Source organism: Strix uralensis, chromosome Z (genome assembly GCF_047716275.1).
Source record: "Strix uralensis isolate ZFMK-TIS-50842 chromosome Z, bStrUra1, whole genome shotgun sequence".
Lineage (NCBI taxonomy): Eukaryota > Metazoa > Chordata > Aves > Strigiformes > Strigidae > Strix > Strix uralensis.
In genome coordinates, this window is record NC_134012.1 from 89,768,110 (window position 1) to 89,778,506 (window position 10,397).

Below are 10,397 nucleotides of genomic sequence, written 5' to 3' on the forward strand. Positions count from 1 at the left end.
AAAGTAAGTGTTTATCTTCCGGAGATGCAGGCCACGAGGCTTTGCAGGTTTTTTGCTCAGTCCTGCAGTGGGTGGAGGTCTCCAGCATCCTCTGGCACTGTGATGTTCCAGCAGAGAAGGGCAGCAGTGGCATGTGGTGCTGCCTTGAGCTCTGCGAAAGCTTGCGGGGAAAGCTTATCTGCTGGTGTCCTTTGTGGCCAGAAATCTGTATCATACCAGCCACATCAAAGGAGACAGGCGTATTTTTTAGCAATGGTGTTTGAGCCCTCTGCTCCCCTTTGGAGACTGAAGAATTAAGGGAAGGGGAGGTAAAGCTGCCCAGCAGCTGCGAGGCTGGAGAACCGCAGCACCCCTCCAGGCAGGAAAAGGCAGAACTGGTCTGAACTGCCTTCTTGTCTCTATCTCGTGCTGTGTAGTGGTGAAGGTTCCCCCTTTTCTGTGACACTTCAGGTGGTGAACTTTGACTCCTGTAGCTGAAGGGTAAATGCAAAGGCTCCTTCTGTGCCTGAGAGAAGAACCAGGCTGGCCTGTCTGCTGGGAGCCATCGCAGCTGTATCAGGAACATCTGCGAGCGCAGACTGGCTCTAACTTCTGACATGCCTCTCCCCCCAGGTCGCAGGGCTTTTTTTGGGTGTTAATCTACCAGTTTTCTCTAGGGTGGGGGGAGGCAGAGCTGGAGGAGTCGTATGTCTCTCCCCTTTGCCCTGCTCATCGCAGGCAGCCGGCTGCCTGTGCTGTGGAAGTCACCCAGCAGGTCCCTGCTGCCTGCAGGTGGCATTGGCAGCCCATCGCCTCCTCTCTGCGCTAGCAATTAGCTTGATCACTCTTTAGATCAGCAGTGAACAGAACAGATCTGAAGGTTGGTTCTTGTGGGATTCCCACAGCTCCTTCTGCCTCACCTCCTGTGCCCTTCTGCCCATGGCTTCCCATGGGAAGAGGGAATTCTGATCCCCTGGCAGCCAGGTGTCTGATGCAGGAGGAAGGAAGGGAGGGAGAAATGGGGGGGAAATGATGGAAGAGCCACAACAGGTGCCTGTGAACCAGCTGATCCATCAGAGTGGGCCAGTGGTGCTCTGTTTGCTGGGACTGGGGAAGAGAGGGGTGGAATCTGCAGCGGCAGGTCTCTGACAGTGGCCAGAAGAGTGAGGTGGGGTTGGAGAGGTGCAGACTCCATCCCCACCTCACCGCAGCATCTGCTCCTTGAAGAGGAGGCCTGTGTGCGGACCCCCCTTCAGAAGCAGCAATCCCTTCCCCTTCGGCCCGTCATTCCACTCGTCACCCGAATCTCTGACCAAAACGCTTTGGGTGCTGCCCCCATGACGCTGAGGGAGAAAACCCGCCCGGAGAAGTTTTGGCAGCTCCTTTCCAGACACAACACAGACCTGGGTGAGTGTGGCAAAACGGGGGTGCCTGTGGGTGGGAAGGGGAAGGCAGAGGGGGCCTGCTGCCTGCTTCAGGTTGCAGTCAGGTCTTCTCTGGCGTGGATGAAATGACTACCTGCAGTTGCTCCAAGTGGGATAGTTGCATAAACTGCTCTGTTGGCAGATGGTTATGTCCTCCACCAGCTGCCTGTCCATTTCCAGTCTTTCTCCATCTCACAAATGATGGTTGTGATCACTAAGGGCTGTTGGGCTCTGCATGAGAACTGAGGCTTTGGAGGATTGGAGCCCCTGCAGCCACCAGTCCTGTGCCCAGACTGAGCTGGAAACGTCTCTACTCCCCTTGCTGCAGACACACATCCCCTGTCATTGCTAATGTGGAGCCTTCCTGGAGGCTTGAGTGTCTCCAGAGCCTGCAGGAGCAGACTGGGCTTGCCTCTTCTTCTGGGTGTAGTGGTGCCTGGACATGCCTAGGATCTAACCCACTACCACCACTGTCCGTTTGCAGATGAGCTGAGGAAATGCAGCTGGCCCGGTGTGCCCAGAGAGGTCTGGCCTGTGACATGGCGTCTCCTCTCAGTGAGTACTCGGAGCTGTGATGCAGGAGTCTGGGGGGACTGTGCCGAGCCAGGGACATGTGCTGCTAGACCTTCGTTGTGTCCTGTAACCAGGTTTGCTCACTTTGTGTCTGTGCCCAGCGTACGGGTGAGCTGTAGGGGTTTTTTTGGTCGGGGAGTCTAATTGCTACATCCTCTTTGAGCACAAAGCCCAGACTGATACTGGGAATGTGTGGTTCCCTCTTGTTTTGGGAAACTGAATCTCATGAAGGTGGGTTGCTCCAAGATCAGTGAAGGCATCAGGGGCTGGGAAAGCCAAATCCCATGAAAGCTCTTTCCCCAGCTCCTGAGTCTCTGTGCCTGATGCTTCCAGGTGCACAGCTGACCGGCAGGATTTCAGGGGATGGTTTGTGGTGAGGGAAGAGGCTCTGCCCTGACACAGCTTTTCCTCCCACAGGGTTAGCTCCTCACAGACATGGAGCAGTGAAAGCTGACCTTACAGCGCAAGCGGGAGGAGTGCTTCAGCTTCATCCAGCAGGATTACGATTCCCAGAACAAGAAGCACCATCAAGACACTTACCGACAGGTACGAGCCCGCTGCCCGTTGCCTGGTTTTCTGCCTTGGTTACGTCCCTTTCCTCTCTCTTGCTGCCGCTTGTCCGTGCAGTTGAGGTCATGCAAGGACTTCCTCTAGCTGTAGCTATCAGGAGTCTTCTCCTTGGGGACAGGACACCATGCTTCTGTCTGTCTTCTTACAGGCAGTAGTTTAAGCCTTCCCTAAATTGACCTAATAACTAGAATTCAGACCCCACCTCTTTCCCAGTTCAGGGCACCTGTCCACGCCTGAGCAGAGGAGACTGGAGATTAAACTGTAGATGATTTTCTCAGTGCAGCCATCATCTGCAGCCCTCACTGCGCTTGTCAGCAAGTGCAGCTCTTGCCTGGGGGGACACTGAGGGGTGGATTCCCCTCTGTTAGCCTGTGAGAAGTTACTGTGCCCCTAGAAAGCACAGCTGGTGTGTGTAACCCACCCTCTCTTCCAGATCCACATCGACATTCCAAGGACCAACCTGCTCATCCCCCTCTTCCAGCAGCCGCTCATCCAGGAGGTAAGAGGGGAAGCGAAGCTCCTGCCCCACATTTGCCGTGGGGTGTGTGTGGGGTTAGACCAGCACTGCCATGAGTGAGTTGGTCTTGCAGGGAAGCTTCCCTGGCTGACAGCTCCTGATGTGAATACCTGCTGAAACTTTTTCCCACGTTTCTGAAATCAGACTTGGAACTCAGGAGTGATGAGATCAGCTCTTCTGTGGTGAGATGTAGCTGAGAACTGGTAAAAGACCTGAAACTTTTGTTTTGAGACAAATTCAAGGTGTTTGAATCAGAGGAGATCAGTTGTGTTTTGCTATGAAACCTCTTTCCAGTGAAGCAGGATGTGAGAAACATGGGCAGGGAGGGGTTTGAGAGGTGGCCAGGAGGTGTGAGGAGCATCTGTCCTCTTTAGAAACGAGCTCAGTGTGTGTGTGTATATGTCAGAGCATGGTGTCCTGGGGCTGGGGCAGTCTGGAAATAACACACTGGTTGTGGGGGGAGGGTGCTCTGTTGGGAACTATCCTGACCCATGATGTTTTGCCAGGAGAACTGTGCTGATAACAGATAACAGCCTTGGCTTTTACCTGACACTCAGCAAGGTGTGCTGCTCTGCTAATGGGCAGCCCTGCCCGAGGGGTGGAAGGGTCTTAAGCCACCTGGATCTTGAAAAGCTGGATCTGCACTTCTTCAAACAGAGGCTTTGAGGAGCCTGGGCTGCTTTGTTCGGTGAAGTGTGGGCTGGCCTGTGTGGGGGATCTGTGGATCATACCAGAGTCTCTCCTAGGACTTGCATGCTTCTTATCTCACCCATATTGCTGCAGAAAAGCCTGTCAGTGCATGATCTCCGCTTCCTGAGCTTAGCAGTTATGCTTTTCTGCCTTTCCTTTGTGCACGGCTAAGGCAGGTACCTGCTTTCCCTCATTCTTCCCTAGATCTTTGAAAGAATCCTGTTTATCTGGGCCATTCGACACCCAGCCAGCGGCTGTGTGCAGGGAATCAATGACCTGGTCAGTCTGTTCTTTGTTGTGCTCCTCTCTGAGTATGTTAGTAAGTGACTTCTGCTGTTTGAAGCAGGGTGCTGCCTCTTGACCACAGTGTTTGAAATGGTGTGAAGCGCTGGCATCAGACAAGTTTGTCTTGCTGGAGGGGATGATGTGTGTGTTCTTCCTTCCCAGAACATGATTATTTTTAAAGGTAAAATAGCTCACTGGGTTCTAGGGACTGGGTGGTTTAAAGGAACAGTTACAGAAGCTAAACCTTTGCTTCCCAAGTTGCTGACTCAATTCCCATTCACGTATTAGTGAGCAGTGTTGCCATCTGACAGCTGCCTGCAGCTCACGTCAAAATGAGATGGTGGTACAAGTCCAGTCCTTGAAGCTGAAGGGAAACCGGAGGAAAGCCAAAAAAAATAAGCCCCTCTAATTTGTCCTGCAGGTTGGTACCCTGTGGGCACCCTTGGCTGAGTGCTAAGAACAGAGATGGGAGATGCACATGTGGCGTGCTCTGCCTGGAAAGACTCCTCATCTCAGTGAGTAAACTCACCGGTCCTTTGCAGGTCAGCGTGTGACTCATGCTCCAAGGTGCTTCTCAGCAGGAATGGCCCAACTAGCCAAATGGGAGTCTTAAAATGTGGTGTACGCCACGTGCTTTCTGTTAGCTGAGAGATGTGTACCTGGTGCGTCAATTTTCTTTGAAAAGACTCATGTTTAAAGAAGTCTATAATTTCTGAAAAACACGTACAATTGCTTTGGCATTCCTGAAAGTCCTTATGTCTTCCAAGTGTAACACACTTCAAGGCTTTGCAGGAATAAGGAAACAAAATCTGACCTCTTAGATGAATCGGCTCCTACCTTTGCAGAGACAATAGCAGATCCATAGATCGATACAGTGCTAGCATGGTGTCATCATAAGCCCACAGGTGTTACCTCCAGAACTTGCCTGTAATCAGAATATTGCTGATTTCATACCTTGATTTCAAGTCACTAAAAAGCTGCATAGGCCCTCTAGGGGATAAGAAGATTGGAAAGGAAAGATTGGAATGGGCAACACAGGGAAAAGAATCAGTGATGCCTGAGTTCCAGGAAACAGACACTCTCCTGGGAAAATGTCTTTTCCATCACTTATAGTTACAGCTGCCCACTGATGACCCCAGGGCCAGGGTGAGACATTAGATTAAGACCATCAGGTATGCTGGATGGCACAACCTGGCTGATTTAATGAGTTGCTTCAATAGGTATGATAACTGATGTGAATTAATCTCTTCACTGCATGACTGGAGCTCATTGTTAGAAGTCACGTTGCCTGCTCTGGCAGACAGTGCAGCCTGGCAGATAAGCTTAGCAAGCAAGGCTAAGCCACTGGAAAGTGTCTTTTCTTAGGCAGAGATGTGGTTCTACCTGCTACTTAAATACTAATCCATTCTTTCTCTAATTCGTGAGGGTGGTATGGGGATGCTGCCCAATCTTCAGAGACGAACAAAATCAGAGTTTGTTACAGTGTTGGTCTCCTCTGGGTGAAAAAACAGAGCAGAAGAACCCACCTCACATGGAGTTTGCCCATCTCCTCACTCCTGTGTCCTCACAAGTTTTATTTAGAGATACACAATTCACATGCCAGCTGTCCCTTGTGACTGGTTAGTGGCAAATGCAACTCACCCCTCATATGCACAGGAGGATTTGGGAGAGGAGGGATCCGCAGTCAGTGTTGAGAAGGAGAGGTGTGGGATGAGACCAAGAAGCTGAGGACATGCCTTTTTAGTCAACTTACAGACCTACTATAACATCATCAGACCCTGATGAAAGGGTAAAAAAAGCAAGGGGGGTGATTTTTGCACTGTCAGTTCAGACTCTGTTCAGGAAGCTGAACATATTTTATAAAATATGGCTGTGTAGGTACTTAAGCATGTTGGAATATATTGGGGTTGGTTAGTGCAGGGTCACCTTCTGCATGCTGCTGATCTCCGCCCTCAGCTGAGCCACCTCCTCCAGCAGAAGCTGCAAGTTTTGGGTTTCCTTGATCCACAAAGTGGACGGATTGCTGCAGGAAGAGAAGAGCCGTTCTTGTCAGAGTGGCCCATCCCGTGTGGGGAGCGTCTGAGCTCAACAGAGAGGAGACACATGTGCTTTCCCTCCTCTGCACGTGTAAAGGCAGGAGGGAGGTACAGGCACCCAGCTGTTAGGAAAATGTGTGCAGGGAGCACGAGGGCAGCCGATGCTTCCGCACAGACCCAATTCCAGCTCAGGACACGTCTCTTACCGCAGGGTCTCCAGGTGTGCTAGAGACACACGTATCGGCTCCTGAAGGGGAATAACACTTCGTTAGAGTATCTGCTACCAGAGCTGCCGGGGCTTCCCAGGAGAGGCTTCCCCAGGAAGAGCCGGCAAAAGCTGTTGCTTCTGTTGGTCACCCTGCAGGGAAGTGGGAGAGGCTGTAATTTATCCAGCCACTGTCAGCTACACTCCCTTGCAGGAGGTCCCTGTCCCACCAGAGTCACTGACCTCCACCAGTCCCTTTGTGCATGTGCTCCACACTGGCAGTGAGGTCCAGCAGTAAGCACCAGCTGCAATTCACATCACCAAGAGACAGTTATTTTCTGGGGCTGCTGGCGATGTCTGTAGTCACCTTGTCTCCTCCCTGTTGCCTTGGGGCTGGGGCACCTGGTGGGGTAACATGGGGTGCAGAGAGAGGACAGGCCTCCGACCGGGAGCCATCCCCCAGGCTTGAGGGGACTGCACAGCCATGCTCTTCAGGTGTGCTCAGTGCCCCAGAGCTGCTCCCCATTTCCCCTTGCTGCTTCGGTGAGCACCGAGACCAGGCTGCACGGACTAGGAGAGGCACCTCTCCACCAGTCCCCTGCACGGCCCCTCTGGGAGCCCCCAGTTCAGGCTTGGAAATACCTACACCCTTCTCTTGCAGGCTTGCAGACTGAGCAAGACATTTGCACCAGTGGCCAGAGCAGCAGCATGGCTGGAGACTTCCAGTCTTACTGGTAGTCCAAAAGCAAGTCCCGGTCAAGGACATACTCAGGAAGCATTTGGGCCATGGGAGTTTCCACACATACTGGCCTGGAAGGAAAGCTGGCCAGCAGAAAGCTGACACCCCCTCTTCTTCTGCAAGGCCATCTTTTGCCTGAAAAAGAGGGAGTCCTGTGTCTGTCCACGAGCCAAATCTTGAGCAAAGCCCTTCACCGGTGGATTTCTGTTTTCAGGCTGAAAAGCCTCTGTTTTGGAAGCCTGCTGCTGACAGAGAGCTGATAGAGCAGTGCCCAGGAGAAACACAATTTCCATCCACACTGTTCAACACTGCCAGCAGCTCTTCCCCAGAGGGAGGGCTCCAGGAGCACCTCCTGGAAGGGAACGAAAATAATCCCGGAAGTAAAGAGGTGGAGTAAATGAAGACTGCTTTTCAGCAGCCTTTCTGGCGTGGACCTTGCTCTCTCTTACTGAGAAAGCAGGGCTGTTCTCGCTTGTGATCACACAGCTCCCTCGTTGGGGTGTCTCTCCACACGGCTGGGAAGGGCAGGAGCCTTGTCTGTGGGTCCTCCCAGAGCCCTCCAGGAGCTGCGCGGTCTCTTGCCCGAGCTGGGGAAACCCCTTCCCCTGCGGAGGCACGGCTCTGCGCCCCAGCGTCTGGCTACACGGCACTTTGTCCTACCGCAGCCAAAGTTTGGGCCTCTGGCAAACGCGCGGGAGCGAAGCTGCTGAGGGGCTTGGCTCGAGCTTCTCCCTGAGAACGGCCACAGCATGAGCAGCACCCGGCTTCAATGCCCAAGGGGGAGCCCCGGGCTGCTGGCTGGGGAACACCCCCTGATCTCCCTGTGGCTCGCACTGGCCCTCAGCCATCCCCTTCCTCCCCATCCCCGTCCACAGCAGAAACATGTAGTATGTACACGGCGAAGATGCACATGCCCAGCTGAAGTCTCCCCAGGGAGGCGAGGGGTGGGTGACAAGGAAGGCTGGAGACTGTCCCTGGGCAAGGAAACCAGAGAAGAGTCAGGCCTGTCTCTGGAGGTCTCTTCTCGAGGATCCCCAGCCACCCACGTTCCAGCTCCCTGTGGGGAGGCGGGCACTGAGTCCTACACACTCCCCCCTGGGGCAGGGGAGGGGGCACCCCCCTGGGTGCTGAGAGTGCAGCAGCAGCAGAGGCGCTGGGCCTCGTCGGCTGGGTCGGGGCGGGCGCAGGTGGCACAGCCGAGGGCCCAGGCCGTGTGCTCCTGGGTGGGACGGGGAAGTGCAGCCGGAAGCACTCTGGCCCAGCGGGCGCTGGCCCGGTGTCAGCCCCTGCGTCTGCCCAGAGCAACAGAGCCACTGCTGCACACCCAGCCCAAGGGGCCCCAGGCTGGGCTTCAGGAATACCAAGGGAATTTTAGAGTTACTTTGGAATTCCAACATTCCAAACCCCACACATTTCAAGTTTAACATTCAGAAAATTCAAATTTACAGTTTGGAGGTTTCCAAAATTTGGAAATTTCAAATTTCTGAAATTTCATACATTTCAAATTCAAAATGTGGACATTTCAAAATCCAGCAATTTCACATTCAAAACTCCCACATTCCAAAACCTGGACATTTGAAATCTGGAATTTGGAAAATTCAAATCTACAGTTCTGAGGTTTCCAAATCTCAAAATTCAAAAGTTTCAAACATTTCAAATTCAAGATGCAGACAGTTCAAAATTTGGCATTTTCAATTCAAAATTCCAACATTCCAAAACCTGGGCATATGAATGCTGACACGGAAGTCTCGGACACAAGTTAGACGACCAGTGTGATCAAGTTGATGCCACTTTATTAAAGGCTACACAGCAATTTACACTCTATCACAGGCTTCACGCGCCGCTATCTTATTGCTAATAGGCTAAAGCTACCTGTTCACGCGCCCTTCTGCCCTCTATGATTGGTCCCGGTGTGGTGTCCACGCGCTGCTCTCCCCCCAGGTAGACCCCCTGTTTTCGACATTCCAACATCTTTATCTCTTGGGCAGGAATGTAGTTTCTCAGGCCGTCTCGGCCTTGTTTATGTCCTTGAACACAGCTGCAGCTTGCTGTTACAGTGAGGCCCCTTGGTCTGGATCGCTCACAACATGTTCGTTGTTCTCCAGTGATGCCACATATGAAATTTAAAATTTGGAAAATTCAAATTTACAGTTTGGAGGTTTCCAAATTTTGAAATTTGGAAATTTCAAATTTCAGATATTTTTAATTCGACATTCTGATATCTCAAAATACAGCACTTTCAAATTCAAACTGCCGACATTCCAAAACCCGGACATTTCAGATTTAGAATTCAGAAAAATCAAATCTAAAGTTCAGAGATTTCCAAATTTTGAAAGTCAGAAATTTCAAATTTCAGAAATGTCCAGTTCAAGATGTGGACATTTCAAAATTTGTCATTTTCAAATTCAAAATTCCAACATTCCATAACCCCAGACATTTCAAATTTGGAATTTGGAAAATTCAAATCTAAAGTTCTGAGGTTTTCAAATTTCAAAATTCAGAAATTTCAAATGTGTCCTGGCACCCCCACACCCCCAGACTCCCCCAGGACCCCCAGACCGTCCAGACCCCTCCACACCTCACCCAGAACTCCCAGACCCCCCCTAGGACCCCTCCTGGCACCCCCAGAACACTCCCAGTATCCCTAGAGCCCCCCCAGACCCCCGCCATCAACCCCAGACCCCTCGAGGACCCCCCCAGCACCCCCTGAGGATCCCCAGAGCCCCCCAGACCCCCCATGGTACCCCCAGACACCCTCCCCGCCCCCGAACTCCCTGGCACCTCTAGACTGCCCCCAGGCCCTGCCCCAAGCTCACCCTGACCAGGGTGACCATGCGCTGCCCCTCCTCCTGCAGCCGCTCCTGCTGCCGCCCATCGGCCTCCTGGGAAGGGGTGAGGACAGAGGGGAGGATCGGTCACCCCCCCAAAGGCTGGGGGGTGTTGGGGGGACATGGGGGTTTCAAGGGTCAGGGAACCCCCGCCAGAGTGATGACAGATGTCACAGACACACCCTGAGCCCTGGCTGAGGAAGGTGCAATGGGGGCACTGCCAGCTCTGAGATAAAAAAAAGGTGTGGGGGGTCAGGGCTTGGGATCACCCCCAAAAATCAGGGACCCCCCCAGGAAGGGCAGGGACCCCCCTAAACTGACCTGGGGGGTTGGGGGGGGCCGTCGGGCAAGGTGGAGGCACTCGCAGACCCTGCAGAGGACGCTGGGGCCGGGGTTCAGGAAGGTGCAGGAGGCGCAGGCACAGCCCCCCACCTTGTTGCTGGCATTGGGGGGCAGCCCCAGAGTCAGGGGGGCCCCCCCTATAGCGCTGGAGAGGAAAAAAAGAGGGTGAGGGACCCTACAGATCCCCGTAATTCCCCATAGGGGATTGG